The 21,679-nt window shown below is 41.2% G+C and overlaps 1 protein-coding gene across 6 annotated transcripts in view; it reads left to right on the top strand.

Annotated features, from left to right (window-relative positions):
- Nucleotides 1-8,423: 8,423 nt before the first annotated feature.
- LOC127382340 (uncharacterized) overlaps nt 8,424-21,679 on the top strand; it is a 242,122-nt gene continuing 228,866 nt past the window's right edge. For all 6 annotated transcript variants that reach the window (XR_007888929.1, XR_007888927.1, XM_051613812.1 and 3 more), the window contains exon 1: nt 8,424-8,518. The gene's annotated coding sequence lies outside the window, so the exon portion shown is untranslated. The remainder of the gene's footprint in view (nt 8,519-21,679) is intronic.

The following is a 21,679-nucleotide window of genomic DNA, read 5'->3' as shown; positions in this document are numbered from 1 at the left end:
GAACTCTAGACATCTAGTCTGAGCAGACATATATTGTGGTATCCCTACAGCAAAATTACTGAAATATTATCAAAATGTATTTGAAGGTCTGATATTTCTTCCAGGCACCTGGAAAAAGATTAAAGAATTCCACTATAGCACTTGCCCCACATGGTAATTGCTGTACAAAGAGGAAAAAATGTGAGTTATAGAGAAAAAAGGTAATATTGCTGGTTGTAAATTCTACACAGGGAATTGGCACGTGGTCATAATGGAAAAGCCAGCCAAGTTGTGATTTGCAAAGCTGAGAACCTTTGAGCTTGCTTGAAAGTGTGTATGATTGAGGAACCACTATCTCTGTGGCAAAAATGAAATGCAGCCATCTTTGGCATGGAGTATTGAGGGTACTGGCAAATAGATGTGGAAAAACACTTACTTTACCACGTTCTGGGCATCAAAAAGCCATCAGAGCCAGTTAAGGATGGTGTTTAAGATCAAAGCTGAAATGAAGATTATCAGTGTTTCTAATAGGATACATTAACATACAGGATCTGTTACTGATGATGTACATTTTTGTGGACTGATACAGGGATGTGAGTGGAAACTGAAGCAAATCAAAACCTCAAACTCATCAACCTGTTGGGAACAGTCAGGAAAGTAACTCCATAGACAAATGGAAGTAAAGCAAAACAGTGGTTGTCTGCAATGCTGTACGTAGTTGTGTATGCAGTTTCTGGGTTGCAATGTCCTGACCCCAGTAGTGCAAGTTCTATGATAGATGTCCACAGTGAATTGGTGGTTACCTCTCTGATCAATTTAAGCTCATACCAGTTCTCACAATCTCCCCAAGGGTATTTATTTCCAGCTTCTCAGTAACAATGTGGAGATCTGGATATGAACATGTGGCATGGGATATTTTTCAGATATGCTGCACCTGATACACTTGTCTGTGCCACCCACGGACAGTGGCACAGTCGTCACTTGTGTAAGTGTGCTGGTGACCTCACTGTTCCCACTGAAAATTGTATCAAATGTGATGCCGGTGAGATAGTTTATGAGATGTTCTTTAAAAAGGGCAGTTAGTGGCTCTCATGTCACGCCACTCTGATTAACAGTGCCAAAAGTCAATCCTATTGAAAAGGGTCTTCAGTGATATGCTGTGTTTTTTATGCAAATAGTGTGAATTTTGGGTATAAGGATTTGCATTTGCATCCTGTGGCTTTTAATTCTTCATATATTTCTATTTTTACAGCTGTCTCTGCCCACTGTGGTGATATGTTGGTCTGTATTGAGACAATCTATTGTAACATAAATGTACTGACCTTTGGAAATATAAGCACCTGAGGTAATTTTGACATTAAGCCCTGTGAATGTTGGAAATGCCTCCTCTGAACTGGGCAGCTTTGTACTTTATAGAAAGAGCTGCTGAAAAGTCTTTACTGGGAAGTACCTGTTTCCTGCCTCAGCATGGAACTTCCCTTGTGAGTGGAAACATGCTTGAGAAACAGCCCCTCATGCCTGTGTCAAACTTCAGTTGCAGTGGTCACTGTGGTGACCTGCAGAGGCCACTGCCAGAACTGCTCTGAAGACTTGAGTCCTTCTACCTCAGTGAGTCTAGCTGCAGGTCTGGTTATCTGCCCAGCTGTAGAAAAGGAGTAAAGGTATTTGAGCAAAAAAGAACCATCGACCACAAGAAAACATGTCACTAAAACTTCTGATAGTAGTAACTCCACAAGTCTTTTAGTACAGTGTTGCAAAAAAAAGTGTACAATACTGTAAAAAAGATGAATATGTGATTAACAACCTTATGTAAAAAGAGTTTATAGTAAGAAATTGTGCAACTGAGTAAGATCGTGAGATCCTTGGCCTGATAGAGAGAATAAGCCAATCCTGACACGGGCCAGTGTGTGGGCAGTGGCTGGAAGGAACTGTGAACAAGCTGCTCAATGCAGACAGAGGTGAAAGAAGGGATGGTTGTAGGGGAGGAGTTGCACTTATCTCCCAGAGTTATCAAAGTGAACAAAAAGTCCAAGATAACATCACCTGAAAGCAGCTGGATCAGTTTGTTCAGAGAAGAAAATATTTAAGAAGGATATAGTGAAGTAGCTGATTAAAATGCTAGTGATATCATATTCTTGTCATAACAACCCGTTAGCCAATACCTGATGAGCAGTTGTAAAGTAATGAAGCAATGAAGCCAAGAGAAAAAAAGATAAAGAAATACACAGCATTTCTGAATGGCCTTGGAGACATTTTCACATGAAGCCCTACAAATTGCCTCATTGTTGTAAATGACTGTTTGGATTTTGAGAAATCAGTTGAATTGTTAGATGTTGTTATTGTGATGGTTGTGGACAGAGCAATGGTGCTTCCAGGTGACGTGGTGTCCCAGACTACAGTTTCCATTGGTGGGCTCTGCTGTGCTTGTTTGAGGTTGGGCAGTTTATTTGGCAAAGAGAAATCTGTCATAATGCATTATTGTCACTCCACAACTGTTTAAGTGGTGGAATCGAATCAGCATTTTAGGTTGCTAAGGTTCTTTTAGACAAAGCTGCAGCAAGGAAAACAGATGGAAAGCTGCTCTTGCTTGAAGAAAGTGCCCAGAAAAAAACATAAGAACATCCAGGTTAAAAATTTGGTGTCAAGATGTGCTTGGACTTTGGTACCCATTGCTGTGGCCTGCAATAACTGTCTGAGAAATCATCGTGTCCTGGTGCTCTGGAGAGTCTGTTTAGACTTATCTTTCCAGGCTCTGTATAGAATCATAGAATAGTTTGGGTGCAAAGGGACCTTTAAAGGTCATCTAGTCCATCTCCCCTGCAGTAAGCAGGGACATCTTCAACTTGCTGTGGTTGCTGTGGTGGTCCCTATGAAAATGATTCTTTATTTAGACTTTGATTTATAAAAGATTAGCTTTTAAGGCCCAAGTTAGTTTTTCATCCCTCAAGATGCAATATACACTGACTTCCAGATGCTGAGGTATAAGGCAGAAACTGTTCTGTATAGTTTTGCGGATTTCCTTTACAAGACAAGGGATAAAAGAAATTTGATTGACTGGTGGATACACTGGTGAAAGAAGGGCAGGCCTCTCAGAGCAGAATTCCAAGAGTTCTGGGCTTCACAGAGATATGCAATCAAAACCCATGGAATTTTTCCCTCTACCCTTCAAACTGGAATGTGTAGGATTTCTGTTCATACACATTAGTAGTCCTTTTGGGTTCCAGAGACAGCCTGCACATATCTACATGACTTGAGATTTTTTGTACTGCTTTGCCCCCCTAGAGAAAGGGGCATTTTTATCCACTTGCTCATTAGAGTGCACACTACTCGTGTAATGACCAATATTTGCAAGTCTCTTTCCAGGCTGAACTAAACAGCCAAGGAGGCTGAGTTGGCCCTAGTGAATTGTCACTTTCCTTATGAAGTTGTTTTGGCCTTTTCTTTCCTGTTTCTTTGTTTTTTTAAATTTTATTTTATTTTAATTTTTTCCCCCTTTTGTGAATACAGAGATCCTTATTTGGTGTTTTCAATTTATTAAAGACCATGTGCTGAAGAGTTGCTGTAAAAATATGTGAGCATGGAGGGAAGGCACACACCACAGTGATAAGTGCAGATGAGATGCAATAGTAGCTTGGTTTTAGGACAGGGAATCACCAAGTCCTGACAACTTTCTTACACTCCTTCCCTCTGAGGCACTGAATAAGTTGCTTCCCTGCGTTAGTTTCTCTATCTGTAAAAACATAAGACCAATGTGATGATGTCCCCTAAGGGGATTTGAGTGGATTAATTAGTTAAAATCTTTAAAATGCTTTGAAGATGAAAAGTATAGTGTAGATATAGCCCTATTAAAAGTCTAGGATCAAACATTCATATTAATGAGAGTATTATTCTGGAAGTTCAGCACAACATGCAATATAAAAAAATTCATTTATAGTGGTGCAGTTCATGGCTTTGTTCTCAGCTCATAAGTCTGCAGTGAGAATGCAAAGGTGGGAAAGAGAATAAGGGATTACTGTAAAACAGGGCAGAACGCATGTTGTGGACTAGTACAACATGTAATTTTGCCACTAGAAAACCATCTTCAGGCAGCTGCAAGGATTTTCATGTACTGGAGCTGGAACAGGAGAAAAGGAACAGATCTTGGTAGATTTGCTGCTATAATAATAATAATAATAATCTATTTTTCCTTCCAGGCAAAGCCACGGGGCTAGACCTTGCTTGTTGTGGTGTTTAGTCACCTTTGCACTTTATCATACCTGCAAATCTCAGGCTGGGAATCAAATTGCAGCCCTCCTCGGCAGCTTAAGTCACTGTGATCTACCTTCTATTGTTGAAGAGTCATTGCTAAACCAAATGCAGGAGGAAAATTACCTGTCCTGGGGTGAAAATCAGAGGCAATGCTGTCCTTCCTTCTTGAGGCACCAAAAGGTGATGAGGCCGGAGAACTCTGATTTTCTTTTCGCTTTGGGTGGGACCAAACTTCCCCCCCCCCCCCTTTCTTTCACAGCAATACTTTTTGTGTGTCTGATACATGGCTTGAAACCATTGCAACTTCGTTGCTTTCCCTTGAGTTAATATTTAATTCCTTCTTAAACATTAACCTTGGCTAGAGTTGTTTTTATAAAAGAGGGCTGCTGTGCTAATAACACTAATCATTTCCTTTGAAAAGCATGGGAACAATGTGGAGCACTGTACATGTCTGAAAAGTAAACTGTCTTTTAATGACATGTTACTGTTTCACAACCCAAATTTTTTTTTTTTTCTGTTTCTTCTGATGTTTACAAACTGTTCCTGTCCAAACTGCAAGCCATGAATATTCTGTGGTGAACCCACCTCTTGTGCCTACACCTTTGTTGTGAAGCAAAGTAGTAAGGCAGGGATCAATGTCCTTTTACTCTCACCAGTTCATGTGGTATTAAGGCAAGTGCAAGTCAAATATAAATATATATGTAGCTATAACTACCAGATGAATGGCACTTGGTGCAAATATTTCTCAACCACAGACACCAGGAAGAGAATTTTTTTTTTTTTTAAAGTTATCAGGCACCAAGGACTGCACAGTCAAAGGCATATTAGCCATTTCTGCAGAGGTGCATGAGTTGGAATGGTATCCTTCAGGTGGGAGCCCAGCTGGATTAATCCTCCCACATGGGAAACGGGCATTTAGAGCCAGGGACTGTGGGCAGCAGGGGTTAGAAGAAGAGGAGGAGTTGTTTCCAGGCACCCACAATGGGCACAGCTCTGCAGGTGGAAGCAGGTTGCTAGAGAAGGTTTAGGCTGGATGGCGGCCTAAAAAGCCTAGCTGAAGGGTGTGAGGCAGCCCGTGTTACAGGCCCCAGTCTGGAGCATTGACTCACAGCTGGAAAAGCTTTCCCCCTTGTCTCCCATGCAGAGTTTAGCTGTCCTCCATATCCAAAATATGAGAAAATATTGATTTTTATTCCTTTTTCTCCTTATAGAGGAGTAAGGCTCCTCTATAAAAGCAGCTTTTTAGGTAATTAATGGACATTAAAAGAACAAAAAAAATTTTCCCTTCAAAAAATAATCTGCATATCAGCACATAAACTCCTGTGCTATTTCAAAGATCAGTTCTGAAGCCAATACAAGGAAAGCAAAACTCAGGCATGGAAGGTATTTTATGCTGGCTGTGTTGAGGAGAGAGGCTGTGTCAGGGAGGTGAGAGGAGCACAGGGGGCCAGGCTTGATGTCTGCCCTGTGAAAGTGAAAGCCATCGGGGGAGCTTTAGGACAAAGGGGGAGAGTGGTAAATGTAATTACATTTTTGGGTTTATATTGCTATGAACAGGAGCAAAGGGATTTGAAGCAGCCAGACCTGGAAATGGTGTCCGTGCTGGGTGTTGCTGGCAAGTAGAGGATTGAAATAATCTGTGCGAACATAACCGCCTCCACTGTCTGGGCATCGGTGCTTTGGACCATGATGGCAGAACTATGAGAGGTGCCAGAACCAGTGCTCAGTGCTGTTGTCACCCTGAATCACAGGGCCTCATCTCCCGTGTGTGTTGCTGCCACCAGTGCACCTGGTTGAGCAAGGGTGGTAGCAGCACAGGACTGCAGAGACTGAAGACTGAAGGAGGTGCTGCCAGGGTGGGCAAGGGGAAGGATGCATGGTGGTTTAGATCTGCTTTTCTTGCTGACACTGTTCTGAGTACAGTTAGCACAGGCTTTCAGCCCTCTGCTGATGCAATTAAGTTCTCCTAGATACCTTTTCTGCAGGGCAGGAATTGTCCTAATTATTTTGCGGTTCTGGCAAAATCAATTTTTGTTGCTGTTCCCCTTATATTTGCATAGTAAGCTATGCTGACCAGTCAGCAGCTCTGCAGAAAACATCCCAGAAATGCTGCCCCTCCAGTTCTGCCAGCCTGGGTGATTGCCCAGTTTATCTGCTTAGATGTGCTGGCCCCACTGAACTCCCCCATGCTCCTCTTCAACCTTCAGCAGTCCTAGGAACAGAAGAGATCCTGGAGCTAAGGACTTGTTCAGGAGTTTTGGTGCATACTGTTTTGCAGAATAAGAGGGAACGGAAAGACAGGCCATTAGGTATTTCAAAAAAGGAAAAAAAAAGGCTGAAACTTATTTCTAAAAAAAAAAAAAAAAAAAAAAAAAAAAGGCTCTGAAGTTCAGGCACTGCTTTGCTCCCTCCTCCTACCTTGTGAAAATTATACCAGTCCAACAAGCTCCTTTACTCGTTACCCTTTACTTCCTGAAAAAATGAAGACACACAGAACTGGAAAGGACCTCTTGGATTAATGAGTCTAGGCACTCCTGTCTCAGCAAACATGTTGCACTTGTGTGATCCCTTTTTTAAAGTTGTGAGGTTTCTTCTAAAAGCCAAGTACATTTTTTTGGAGCCAATACCCTATACAGACACCATAGGCCCAGCCTGGTGACCAGTACCTTTCTTACAATTTGTAGCCTAAGAGATACCAAACCCATCCAGTTGACATGAAATGTCAGCAGTGTCCTGCAGGTTGTTCTTTGTTTCTTTCCTTTCCTTTTCTTTTTTTTTTTTGGTTGGGTTTGTTTGTTTTTTGCCTGGCAGAGGTAACCCTGCTATCTTTCTGCTTTCAGGAGCTATTTCACTGCACACCCAGCCAAACCCAGTGCTTGGGTAGCCCATGCTTCCTGTACCTGCTGCCCTGTCGGGCCTGTTGCTGCCTCTGCCATCATTGCCACTGCCATCACTGCCTCTGCCAGCCCTCTGCCCCGACAGGCTTCCCCTTGACTCAGACCCAACCTGATGTGAGGAGTAGGAAGGTGTGGAAATGTTTTTTGATGAGGAGATTGGCATAAGAAAGCATCACAAAAAGGAGTGGTATTCGCTGGAGACGGAGGTAGGTAGAAGGTGGGTGGCTGCTTTACCTATTAGACAGGGCCTCTGCAGGATGTACAGAGCTAAAATGGGACAAAAATAGGAAAGAAATAGGAAATCAGAGTGGAAATAAAGACAGATGGACCCTGAAGTGAGCCTTGGAGAAGAGAGGGCAGACTGTTGTTTATCAGGAAAGGACAAGAGGCACCACAAGCAGAAGGGTGGCACAGTCAAATCAGTAGGCAAGGAGAAGGATTGACAGTTAAACTGATGGGTTCTTGCATGGACAGATACGTGGCTGTCGCACACGGAGCTGTGTTTGTGTTAGGCGGCAGGTATGAGATGACTGTGCACCGTGCAATGCTGAAGTATAAACTTCTCTCTCTCTTTGTATAAAAGCTCCAAGGATATCCCAAACACAAGGCCCTGCGTTTCAGATTTTTCTGTTTAGTCTGTGGACTATAATTTAATCTAATATGACAAAATATTTGTAAGCACACATTTGTTTTGTCATGTGCATGTTTTACTTCTGATCTGAAGCAGAATTGGCATCTCGCTTGTGACGCTCTTTCTTCAAAAGAAAGGAAAAAAACCACCTCCTCTGCAGCACTGGCCTGATCTTTTGCTAATCTACTCCGATCAGGTTTTATGACCTGGGGTCACACTAATCCCCAGTGGTCATGTAGTTACTATAGTTTCCCTGATAGAACAAGGTTTGTGCGCTGCAAAGCGATGCAGCGTCTGTTCCTGGCCAGGGTAATTCTGGATGGCTGCGCGGGCCTCGCTCCGACCTCTCGGCCTCCTTTGTAAATAGACTCGGTGACTCTTTGAACCAGGCAACGCCCCTTTTCCGCTCATTCAGCTCTTTCTTCTTTGCTTGCATGATTCTCGGGGGGATTTAGTGTGGTTCTGGACTTACTGTGACTTTTGAGGTTGAAGTCGCATGCTAAAAAAATAAAAAGGGGGAAAGAAAAAAAAAGTTTGCTCAGATTTTGTCTCTTGCTTCATAAAAAATTTGTGTTGCTCTAGACTTGCAGATAAGTAATCTTCCCAGGACAAAGGTTACAGTAAAACTGCAAACTTTATGGATTCAGTGGATGGACTATGGGTGCAAATATCAGTAGTTCAGCAATGTTTTAAAAGCTTGGCTTATGGGTTTCTTTTTTCTTCCCAGTTCACCTCCACATACCTCAGTTTCACCATGTGTCAGGTAGGAATAATGACAGTTTTTCTTGCTTTATAAATCACTGGTGATTCTTAGAAGACAGGATAATGCCATATTAATTAGTTTGGGGCAAGGTGAGATAAAGCCTCAGAGATTCCTATCTGCTGGGCTTATCTTCTAACTAACAGATAAGCTTTGAGCCTGTTTGTTTGTTTGTTTGTTTTATGTTGGTGAAAAGGAAAACTCCATCAAAAAGTGTGATACTGCTCATATAAATGCTGCCATGACTCTGCTGGTGACAGACTGTTACTAGAAACCCACAGAACTCCTAGAGTTCAATTGAAGTTGTATTGAGGTCTTGATCCATTGCTTTGAATTTACATTTACATTTAAATTCATTGATTTGAATTGCACTGAGAAAATAAATTCTCAGCTGGGGTGCAACTTCCTTGTGTTCCTCTTACCTGCAGGAGGAAGAGCTGAAGGGCTAGTTAAGGAGTAAGGCAGGAGGGATGTGGTGCCTAACTACTTTACAGGAAGGCCCCGTTTGGTGCTGGGCAGGATTTCCACACGTGCACGTTCCCACCCTCCACCTCTGCCCTGGGACCTGCAGAGCTGGGCAATGCCTCCTCCTGGTTTGTCTACTCTGCAACTGGAGGATGTCGGTCTCCAGAAATGTCAGCCCATGTCAAGCTGCTTTCAGCAGCTCTAAATTTTGCTAATGGCGTTAATTTACTTTAAATACTTTTCCCCTTTCAAAGTCTCTGCCAGTCTTTGTCAGTAGGAAGGGACTGGCCTCCTTTTGAGTTTGAAATGGGGAAACCTTTCTGCTCACTTGCCAGACTAGCTCTACCTTGGATGTAGCAAATGCAGTTTGATATCTCCAGCAGACTGTCTCCTTTTCTTTGTCTCTTATCCTGTAAACCCTTCTCAACCTGGAGGCAAAAGCTGAAATGTCACAAAGTAGGCAGCTGCTTCTTCCTAAAACACCTGTGAGTCATTTCCCAGTGGGCATGAAGATGAAGATAACCTGGAAGGCTTGCAGGGACAGGCTTCATTCATCACCTTGCAGTTCCTTGCTAATCTGTTTTAGCCCTCCCAGACACTTTTTTCATCGGTCTTACAAAACATTTCAAACTTCTTGTCAGCCAAAAGGACCATGTTGACCACTGGATATAGGAGGAAGCTGGGGTTCGGTTAACATCTGACCCGAATCTTAAACTGGTGTGCATTTAAGGTGTTTGTGAGCTTTGATTTCAGCAAATAATAACAGCTATTCTTATTTCCATTGTTGTGAAAGCAGCTACTGACATGGCACGTTGGATGCCTGCCAGTTCACAAAGTGATACTGTTGTATGTTGTCATTTCAGTTATGCAGAGTTACCTTTCAGTAATAGTTACACAACACTATCTGTGATACAGAGATAATTGCTGAATTGTTTTTAATATCTTGAGAAAAGCTCCACAGTAGTCCTAGATGTACCAGAAGTATGCTGTTTGTTTAAAATAAAAAAGGATATTATACAAAGAGATTTTCTCTCCTCTGTCCAAACCCCCCCCTCTTTTTTTTTTTTTTTTTTTAATATCGCATCTTCTGAGGATTAATATAATAAACCCTGCTCTTTTGTTTTAGTGTTTTGTAGCTGAGCTGTCTGCTGGAGAGAGTGAAAAGAATTTAGGCAAAAGAATGAAAAAGGCTGGATTGCTTAACTGTGAAGCACGGCCAGGCTGATATAAGATGCTACTGCCTACTGAATCTCCAGGCTGCAGCATCAGGCTGAGGGTATGCTAAGATACAAATTGCTTCACTTCATGGGGCTTGAGGGGTTCTGGTTTATAGCTGTGTTCTACCCACAGAAAATTCTCTCATGTTGCTCATGGTACTCATATTTCTTTTCCCTATGTCCTTGTATTGTCAAACACACCCATGTAATTAAATAGCAGAAAAAAACACAAACCCCTTACCCCCCCCCTCTATTTTTTTGTGTATTTGAGGCTGTGGGAGTGCAATCTTATGTTTTCCAATTATTTGCGACTAGCAAAAGGCTAGAGATAGATTTGTTTGGAAACAATCTATTCACACTCACCCCCCCACCCCACAAATGAAAGCTGAATAGCTCACCTCATTATCTGGATGGAATGTTTGAAGAAAATCCTGGAATAACATGAGAATTACTAAAACTGGGTAACAAAAAAGAGATTCGTACTCAAGTTCATGACAAAACACCTGTTTTTTGGTGTGAAGGCCCTGACAAGCAGTAACACACCAAAGACTTGTAAAGCCTGCAAGATGGTTAATGTTCTTACAGGAAGTCAGGCAGAAACAGGAATATTTTTCAGAGTTTTGTTTTGTTTGTTTTGTTGTGGTGTGTTTTTTTGTGTGTTTGTTTTTTTTTTTTAGCTTGCATTGCATTATTACTTTCTCTGAATAGCTACTGTGCACAAAAACTGAGCTACAAGCTTTGTGGCTTGTTCAATTTTTTTCACTTAACTCTTTGTTAAACAGTCATTTGGTACATAGTTCCCCTCATTATTTGATATTCTTTGGTAATGCGCTCAGGAGAACACGTAGCAACAGAGCAAGCACATTGTAAGGCTATTAATAGTTTATTTCTGAAGAGGCCTGATTTTTTCTTGATGTTTATTTCTTAAGTAAGAACTGCTGTGTAACATGTTGTGAATAAAAGAAAATTCTCTAAAGTATAAGCAAAATGACAAAATGTGGACATCATTCCTCTTTAACTCTTTTGCTTTAGTCATAAACCTAAAGATGCGTTTAAGTTTTAACTTTTCTTAATAGTTTGTGCTTTTGGGGAACGTGTACTGTAAATCAGTTATTCAAATGAATAAATTAAATGACAGTGGGTTTGAATTCTACATCCCCTAAAGTTTTTTTGTGTTATAAAGCTCAATTTCATTTCCCACAATGCTAGTATCTTTGGAATGCACTGCAATGTGGCCTCAAATATTTTATGAAATAAGCCACTATTTTAGTTCCTAACATAAATGAACATGCCATTCCATAACTAAACTTACTCATTTGCCACAGAAAGAGTTGTGTTAAAGAATTATATAACAAACACTTTTTGCTATGGAGAATTGCAAAGGCTTACTATTTATTCAGAGTTGTCTATTTAGTTCCTTTATTGTTTAAGAACAGAACATAATAGGATTATGCCAAAGCTAAATCATACCTGTCCACACAGAAAAAAGGCTTTTAAGGGTGTAGGTTTTTTTTGTTTTTTTTTTTAAGACCAAAGATTAATCAACACAATAGTAATTATTACTTCCCACTGCTGAAAGATTTGATTTTTCCATCATCTGAGTGGTTTCTGAACTGGAAGATTTGGCAGACACATTGACTAACAAAAGATTTTAAAACTCTGAAGTTTTTGCTGTAGCTGATGTAGCCTTTTTCTGTACGTAGAAACTTGGGCCACTTTTGCAGCTCTACTAACAAAGACCTTCAGGTACGTTGTGATTTGCTGTGTCAGCACAATTGATGTCAAAGTAGTATGTCCAGTTGACAGAACTGTGGTCCCTATTTGCAGGGATTATTTGTCCCTGGAAAACACTTATTTTTTCAATGGTGGGGACTGCTAAAAGGATGAAAAGATGACAGGTTTAGACTGTCTCGTGCATTCTTTCAGACTCAACCTTATGTTTGCAGAGAACAGTGAATCTGACGATATTAATAAATATTCCCTTTTCCTGTCCCTTTCACTTCTGAATTAGAGTCTTGGGGAAGGGCAATAGGAAGTGTGAAATAGAAAGAAGTGCATAGGAAGAAGTAACTGAACAATGCCCGAATATAACTTATTTTCTAACACTGCATATGTTTTGTCTTTTTTCTTTTTTTTTTCAAATCACGTATCAACAACATACCCATCAAAAAGAGTTATAACAAATAATTATACAATGAAATCACAATTTACAAAGTACCTACTGTGTGGGAGGGTGAAGGAAGGGGATAAAATTTTATTGGAGATGAGGCTTGCAATTTATTTTGCAAGAATTAATATGGAAGAGTCTTAATCAGTTATGAAGCATAATTAAGTTCATTAAATAACAATAACTTGTAATTGCTTTTTATCTATATTACCTGTGAGAGTTTTCTATAAGTGTATAAACTGATCTACAGGATACAGGGATCTCTCACTAATTAGTTACTCAAAGCCAGTGCTGTGAGTCCAAAAAACACATGGACCACTTCTATAGTGCTATGCAGTAAACTTGAAGTATTGTTAACCTCTGGAGAAGCCATGGCCTGGCATTATCACTTATCTTTTTTATAGGGTCTGCTTCTTTATGATATGAGTAATGATCTGCCATTAAGAATGTCCTGAAAACTCAGTTTCCTCTGCTGAAAACATACTGTTCGGGAGTGGCACAGAAAACACTCAACTGCAGTACTCACATTAGATCAAGACCTGGCTGCATAATGGTAAGGTTTTCTGCAAAAGAAGAGGAGACTTTCACAGGGCAGCAGCTTACTGCTTTCTGCCAGGAATGTCTTGCTGATGAGCAGAGAGCGTGGCAGTGCATGCCAGAGAGGATGCTCAGGACTTGAGAAAAACTGGAGAATAATTAAAGGCTTTTGACCCTCTTGATAATTTCATCTTTTGCAACAGTTGCAGTCAGAAGAGGGTAGCCCTGTGGAGGGGGCTTGATATGCTAGGCATGGCTACATCAGCCTGCGTGTTCGGCAGCCACCTATACAGGGAGTGCGTCTAGAATGCGGCACAATTGAAGCAATACATTTATAAGGCAGATGGCCAGTGGTGGTCCTTCACTTGTTGGCGCTAGGAAAACCTAGTCTGTTGACCTCAGAATATCACCCACTAATTGCAGGAGTCTTCTGCTTCTGGGGAATTATATGCCCAAGCGGAGAAGAAGGAGAAATTGAGAGTGGTTGGTGGTGTCTTGCAGTAAATTGTTCATCCCGATTACCAGGGTGGTTTTTCCATTTCATTACAAACTTTCGTCCTTTATGCAGCCTCCTAAGGATTTTCTCTAATGACATCAGTCATGGTAGGTTTTCTTGTAAGTAAATTGAGCTTTTGTGTTTCAACCCACTGTATCATGTTGAAGTATGCAAAAGCTAAATGAACATATGAAAGAATTATGCAAGACCATGAGGACAGAGGGGAACTTCCCTGAGAAACTCTGTACTTTGTGAGAATCTCTGGGGCACTGCAGGTATACAGGGTTAGGTAACAAGTTTTATTCTCAACAGTTCTGCAGTTAGACTGACAGTTACAATGTGAAAAAGTTCAGGCCTGGGTACCCTTTGGCTGACAGATGGTCCTAAATTCATGTTTCTGTCTGTCATTCTGCCATGACTTTTGCAGAGATATAGTCAACACACAGACACACGTGTGATGTATGCTGTACTTGGCATTGCTGTATGAGCTAGGCTGCATCTGCAGTCTGTCCTGCAGCATAATTCAAGTCTGTGAATCTTTCTGATGAGCCCCTTGGCTCATTCCTCTTGTTTATGTTTGCTGTAAAAGTATCTAAGGAACTTCTGTGAGATGAGGTTCACAGTGTGGGTTTTGCTCTCCTCCACTCCCACTGCTTGGAGCTCCAGAGGTTCTGATCAAATTCCAAGTTTGCTGCAGCACAGAGACTTTATCAAGAGAAAGCATGCTGTATGCAAAGCATTTTGAAGTGCCCTCTTATGAAATGAGGTTTGACTTTCTGAGATATAAAAAAACCCAAACATTAAGCCAGAATTTAATATATCCTGGGAAATCATATTTCACAATCTAATGCCTGGAGCCCTTTTCTTTTGAATATGAGGATCAGAATTTGGATCTCTCTTCTGGTTTGCCTAAACATTTTATGTTAAATGACAGTAAGTTAATAAGTACAAAAATAGTGGGTGGCGAGCTACCGTTTAGCAGGCTAATACTTTGTCTAAATGGGAAAGCTGTTGGTATAAGATAAGGAGCAAATTTTAAACAGTAAAGCTAAATCAGTGTAGCCACATCTTGTAGACACTCCTGTTTTGGTATTTAACTAGACGGGGTTATTTTGGCTTACTCTTTATGAAGTCTTTTAAATAGTGAGTCTTATCCTGCCTTATCGTGGAACAAAGGTCTATCCACGTGAGGGAGTTGTGCTAACGCATCTCTAGCTGCTCAGCCATCTTGGTAGGATTGTTTAAAGCCTTTGAGGCAAGGAGAGCTACTGAAACTGTTGCCAAGTGACTTACTGAAAAGAAAAAAGTCGACATGTGCTAAATGTGCAGTGACTCCTTCGATAACATGTGATAGTGTGGAACAATGGAGTGGGTGAGCTTGATAAGAATTTCCAGTAGCTTTGCACTGAGGGAAAGGAGCTATGATAGCTGGGCAGAAAGCGGCTTGGAGCAGCCTGATGAAATGGCAGCACTTGTGAAATGAAAGGAGGGGAGTGGATGCCTTCCACCCGAGCCAGTAATGGGCTGCTGAAGCCAGGGTGGAATTATCAAGTTGGGACACTGCTGCAAAAGCTACTGTGTGAGCACAGGCCTCTCCTCCTTCAAAAGGAATGGTGGGGATGGTAGTGAGATAATGTCAGACAAGGGTGATGTTGGTGGCTGTTACGGCTGTTTCGAAGAGCTTTTTAAAATACCAGTAAAAACACACTGTAAAAGAGTTTATACTATAGTTGCCCTCATGAGGAGGGTGTAGTATCCCCACTTGTCATACAGTGACACTGTACATAATCTTTTCTCCATTGTCAGATGATACTGTACAGGATTGATAATAATTTCACATGCTTTACTTAGGTATGAACCATGCAATCCTCCTTATCCTAGTAGTTTGCTACGATTAAGTCTTGAGTGGTTTCTTTAGGGAGAAAAAATGGATGATGTGTATGTCTGGGATGCAATAGTTTACAAACAATACCTATAAAGTCCTGAATATGTTGTGTATCAATCAGCAGGGGAATGTTTCTTGGCATTCTAGCTTTTCAGAGGTCTCTGTTATTTTTTTTCCCAAAGTGTTGGCACAAATCCTTCTCTACTGTCTATTGATGATTGTGCTTTGCTGATCTTCTCTCTCATATATGCAAAGCACCAGCAAACTCCATGCAGCCTGCAGCTTTGCTCTTTTCTACCTGACATGCATATGTTTGCATTTAAATCCCATGGAAAACTCCTCAGGCTGTGTCTGGTTTGATTCCCATTTGTGAATTTTTCACAGAATATTTTGCTGGTGGTTCCTATCACCTGGGTTTCCTATTTCATTGAGTAGTGTAGCTGCAATCACCAGCTTCAGTGGGCATCCCAGCCGTGCATTAGTATGGTGTGACTGTTCAAGGTGAAAAGAGGTGAAAAATTTAGACAATGAAAACACTTGAAGGCCTTTCCTAGACTAGGCAGAGAAATGTAATATCCTTGATTAGGGGTAGGACAATCATATGATCACAGGGGAGCTGATCTTTGACAGAGACTACATAGTAACAGTATGCAACCATTGCAAAATTTACCAGAGCACACCAGCACTGTTCATAGGTATGAAAATGAAGGGGCATTTAGGAAACTTTCCAATTCTCTGCACAGCATTATGGGATGGTATAAAAAAACATTCACTGCAGCTTTGTATCTGCTCCTCTTTCACGGGCTCAATGGGACGCTGCTCAGAAAGAGAAACCTCAGTCTGCTGTTGCATATGTATAGATGAATTATAAGATTGTGATATCAGAGTGCTGCAAGGATTCAGTGTTCATGCCATGGTGCTGTCTTGGCTGACTCTGCAATATACATCAGCAGATTAAAAAAAAGTTGCATTATAAAAAGCAAACTAATACATTTTCCATATTTTTTTCTTTTCAAACTGCCTCAAGAAGGTCTAAATTATCTGAAGTTGGCAGGTTCAAGTGTGACTCAACTCATTGTTTTCATTCTCTCCTTTTGGCAGCCTTCAGTAATTCCAGATGTTATTTCTCTAACCACATGGAAAAAATCTTATAAAAAAAAAAGGGAGGGTTGGGGGGGACGTGGGGAGGAGAAAAACAGTTTTCCTGCATTTGGTGCATTTTTAAAGCAATGATGATATGGCATAGACAGTGATCATGCACAGGAGGCACTAAGGGTAGCTGGAGGCATGCCCAGGAGGAGACAGCCCCAAGATAAAAGGCTCTGTATTATAGGGGAGAAATGAGAAAAAAAGCCAAAAGCAGCTAGTTAGTTCAATAAAATGGAGTTTTGTCATTCTAGGACCCATTTGTTGGGAATTGTAAGGGCAGGCCAAATGGGAAATTTACCCTGAACTGACTATACTGAGGAAGCTTGGAGAACTATAGTATCATTTCAAGGACAGAATGAATGTTTTTCTTGCACTGTTACCATGGGGAAATATATAGTTAACTGATAAATAATACCTTGCTCTGAACAGAAGGTTTCATGCCTGTTTGGATGGTGTTTTTTTAGAGCACATGAATCTACTTACTTTTCTTGGCTCACCTGACATTACTCAGCATAGGGAGAAATGGAGAAAGCGCTTCCTAATTTAATATATAATATAGGCTTGTATGTATATTGTGGCAGTACTGTTCATGAGGCCAGCCCAGCCTCTCCTTCTGCAATTTTGAAGTCTCCATCAGGATCCAGGAAGACCTACCTCCTCTATGCTGAAGGGACTAAAGGGCAACTCCTTTTTGCAGTTCCCAGCCCAAGGTGACAACAAAAAGTGGTGGACTGAATCACACGGCAATAGTGCCTTTTCACAACACGGGATAATCCTTGGCTGCAGCAAAGCTGAGCTCCCAAGCTCTTGTCCCACCAGGAGAGAGCCCTCATGGCGTGTTTATAGCCCCCCCTCTGGGCCCAAACTGCACCTTGTACTGATAGTCGGTGGTTTTTCTTTCTAACCCAGCTGGATGCTTGAGGGCATGAGCATGTGAACTTAGGACCCTTCAAATTTAGGAAAATAATATATAGTGCATAGATCATCACCCACACTCTCTGAGCTATCACGCGAGTAGCAAAACTTACTAATGAAAGCTGGTTCAGTGAATACATGTATAGCAGCAGGCTCAGGAGAAAACACACAGGAGGAAAAAGCAATTTGCTTTCCAGAACTGTGAGTTTTCCCTCTTAAATGCAGCTTTTACATAAAGGACCTCATTGACACCTCCTTATAAGACCAAGTTTTGGAGTTTTCTCACTCTTAGGGGGAAAAAGGAAAGCCCTTTCAATGTGAAAAGAAAGGCCAGCCTGCATCTAATTGATTGGCTTGCCATGGTTTACTTTTTTTGCTGATGTTGCTTCCCACCCCCCCCCCCCCCCCCGTCCACCCCCCCCCCCCGTCCACCCCTGTCCACCCCCCACAGTGCACAAGATGCAGCAAAATGGAGTGGTGCTAGCAAAAAAAGAGAAGGGTTTTCTGTCTGGAGGTGGTTCAGTGCTGAGAGGCCAGAGAGGAAAAAAGAAATGCTCTGTTATGTCGCTGTTGGTAAAAGTGAGAAATGTTACTGGAAAATATTTTGTTTTGAGATTAGTTGGTGGTAAACCATGACTAATGCTCATTGTGCCAGTATATGCTTGCATTTGGGTTACCAGGTCTCCCTCCTGCCCCCCTTGCCTGTTTTATGTAGCTGATGGAGCCTGCTAAAACTTGTACTGTGAAGTCTTTAGTGCAGGGACTACTTCAAGATTGTTTGCACATTGTGGGGGCCCTGGCTCAGGACTAAAGACTCTGGGCATTATGATAGCAAAAATAGTAAATTCAGTGGTGGTTCTTGCTTGCACTGACCTTTGCAGCATCTGGGTCACTTCAGTTTTGGGACTCTGGGGACCCAGAGCTAATGTTGGGTTTCATTCAGGGAGTGGAAGCCAAGACTCCAGTCATGTTCATTGTGAAGTTTTCAAAATGGAAAACAATTGTTGATTCAAGTCCAAGACATTTTCTGGCTCTGGTAATCTTGTGTTCAGCATGATCACAATTAAATACATTCAGTATTGGTTTTAGGGGCTTAGTGGGATGCATTGTGTTAGAAGCAAGGGAAAACAATGCATTTGTTACTGGTTTTTGTTTTATTTTAGGCATTTACTTACTTGGGGTTCTCTGGTTTTGTGGATAACCCTGAAGATCTTCTTGCAAAGCTAGCACTGATTGCTTCACTTTTCAGTAAAAATAAAAATAAAAATGAGAAAAGGCCACACATAGCTTTTGTCTCCTTCAGGTATTCCAGAAAGGACTTGCCTTACTAAGCCCCATCTGGCAAATTAACAAAAATCTGCGTCCCCAGATGATCATTGATAAGACACTGTGCTGGGAAGTGATGTGATGATGCAATTACTAACAGCTAAGAAGTGCTTGTTCTAGTACTGACTCTTGGTGACCTACACTGGACCAGATACAGACAGGACTGCTACAGTCAACAGCAGCTGCAAGGTCATAACAGCATACATTTTCCAGAGCATATAAAAGCCTGCTGGAAGGATTCAAATGAAAGGAAACATACTTGACAGCATTGCTTCTAGCTTGGGTTATTCCTTTTGTGTAGTGTAGGGAGAGGACACAAGAACTATGGTGCTTGAAAGGAAGACCTGAGTGTCCATATGGAAAGGATTGATTTTGTTCTGTTCCCAGGGCACTGTTTAAAAGAGGTGTTTGTATACCTTGGTAACATAAGTTAAAATAAACCATTAAATGTTCTGGGTGTTCAAACTCCTGTTGCATGAGACAAGGTATGAGTACACTGGGGAAGTCAAATGTGTCTACCAAAATACTGGACCAATCAGCCAGGCAAGAGCTGCCAATATTGCTGCTGACGGTATTATTTCCTGCAGGTTCAAATACTTGCGGTCTTAAAAATCTCTATGGAGGTTTTAGACAAAGGTCCAAGTTTTACTGAGTTCCCACCCTTTTATAAAATCCTTCTCAGAGAAAAATTTAAGAAAAAAATACTTTGGTTTTAAGTCCTGTTGCCTGGCTGACTTACCTTAAAGAACAAGTGTTTGGTGTACTCTGATTCAACCTGATTCTCTGTACTTGGTTTGTAGATAGCTGTTTTCTTCAGTAGCAATCCAGAAGAACCACCACTTGGTGATTAATGAGGGATCCTTTTAAAAAGTAGCTAGCTGTCATTTTTCTGCTTCTTCTCCAAGTGCTGGCGAAGTCTAATATCTCTTTTTTGTGTGTGTGTACAAAGCAGCTGTAGGCAGCAGCCCCTCAGTTAGACAAATGGTTTGACTAGAGAACAAGGTTTTGTAATCTGCAGCATCTGGCAAACTTTTTTGTGTCTTTCATTCATGGTGTAGTGATAAAGAGAATGCTAGCATGTCACTTGTGAGGTATATGTAAATAGGATATGTGCTTTCTTTAGACTGTGGTTAGACCATTATAAGAATCAATACCATTTTACTTAAAACCATTATTTTGCCTTCTAACTGCTGTCTAAGATTATTCTTAAGAAGGAAGAGCTGAGTGTACTTTGTTGTTCACCCACAGGGGAAGTTGCCATCATTTATACGTGAACAGGTAGGAGGATCAATAGTCCCAAGTACGGAACAGATACTGAATTGGGTAGTATGCAGCCTGAAGGTTCCTGAGGCCTGTGGTAAATCAGTCCATCAAATGGGACAGCACTCTATTTTGAGCCTTCATGTAGCTCTCCTTATTTCTTGCATTCATGGAATGCTGATTCCCATCAAAAAATGGAGGGACCATAAGGAAGATGGAATCATTGAGAAAGTAAATGCTAAGTACATTTTTACAGGTGATAAGGTGGAATGTAGTCAGTTTATACACAAATGTTAGAGGCACAGGACTGGCCCTTTGAAAGCCTTGAGTTATGCAGAAACCAGTGTACCAAGTACTAATGAGTATGGAGGTTGAATGGAGACTTAAAAATTGCTTTAGTTTCTGCATTCAGGGTGTGCCTGCTAGTAGTAAGATTATATGAAAGCCATTTGACTATTTCTGACAATAGTTTTGAAATACCTGACATTTTCAGTAGTTTTCAGTTGACTCAGGCAGAGACGTCTTAATTATGAAAGTGTGTAATGGTAGCAGGGAAGTGCCACACAGCAGTGACTAACACTCTAGCTTATAGTGAATATTAAGCAGGGTGACTTTAAACAGAAGGAGAAAAGAACAACACTGGGAAGTGCCCATGACTGCTGTAAGGCTGAAGTGTTACTTCTGTTATCCTGGAGAGTAGACGAGTCCAGTCAAAGGCAAGTTTGTGACTTGAGAGACAGAATGAGAGTTTATGAAATGGAAGATGCAGAATAATTCTCACTGGTCAGACTCTATGGGGCCAATGGAGTTGCTGAGCAGTGCTGAATTTTGAGACTTGCAAGCTCTAGCTTGTCCAGTATCTGTCATTTTGCTGCAAATTGTCAGCAGCCATTTCCAGTGGCAGCAGGTCCTATCTGTTCCAGCAGTGGCAGAAGGCATACAAAGAATGGTTGGAAAGCGGAGCTCTGCTTGGAAATCTTTGCCTAATTAATAGGGAATGTAATAATCATATAAGAGCAGCTCCTGTTGTCCTATCTCTGGCAGTGGTCAGTAATGAGCTAAAAGTGTAGGACAGACTTAGTGATGCTTTTTAAATGTACTCTGAGTTTTCAGTAGTGTGTTGCACTCTGGAGCCAGAGGTGATATACTTGAGGTTAGTAGCCCTGGATGGATAGAAGGTCAGTGATGTCCACCTATTGTGCTGGTTGAGTGGTTGGATGTAACAAGGTTGATGGGACTTATTGCTGCTGACACCTGCAGGTCCTTGTGAGAGAAAATCTGGTTACTAAGCTCTTTGCTTCTGTCTTTCAAGTGGTTAGGCTGACCACTTAGGTATTGTAGGAGACAGAGATGTGGACTTCTTGGAGGCTATGGTATGACTCAGTTGTTGTACTGTGCAGTCAGGATCATAAATAAATAAAACCGCATCTCTTAGAAATCTTAGATCTGAGTAGTTAGTGACCAATGCAGTTTGTCTAACTGCAACTATGTCTCATCTGAGCATTTGTAAGAGGAAACAACTCAACCCGACTAGGAACTTTCAAGATCAGACCCATAGTACTTGTGCTACTAGTAGATGATTTAATCTGTGTACGAGACTTTTATTTCTATCAACTACACTGGAATAACTGCTTCAGTGATCTCTGCCTGCCTAATACTGTTGCTTTTTATGACAGACAATGTAGGTCTTCCTGTTTACTTTCCCAACCAACAAGTCAGTCAAGTAACCTTTTAGGAAATACTGCAG

This window comes from Apus apus, chromosome 3 (assembly GCF_020740795.1).
Source record: "Apus apus isolate bApuApu2 chromosome 3, bApuApu2.pri.cur, whole genome shotgun sequence".
Taxonomy (NCBI): domain Eukaryota; kingdom Metazoa; phylum Chordata; class Aves; order Apodiformes; family Apodidae; genus Apus; species Apus apus.
This window is presented reverse-complemented; position numbering and strand designations above follow the sequence as displayed.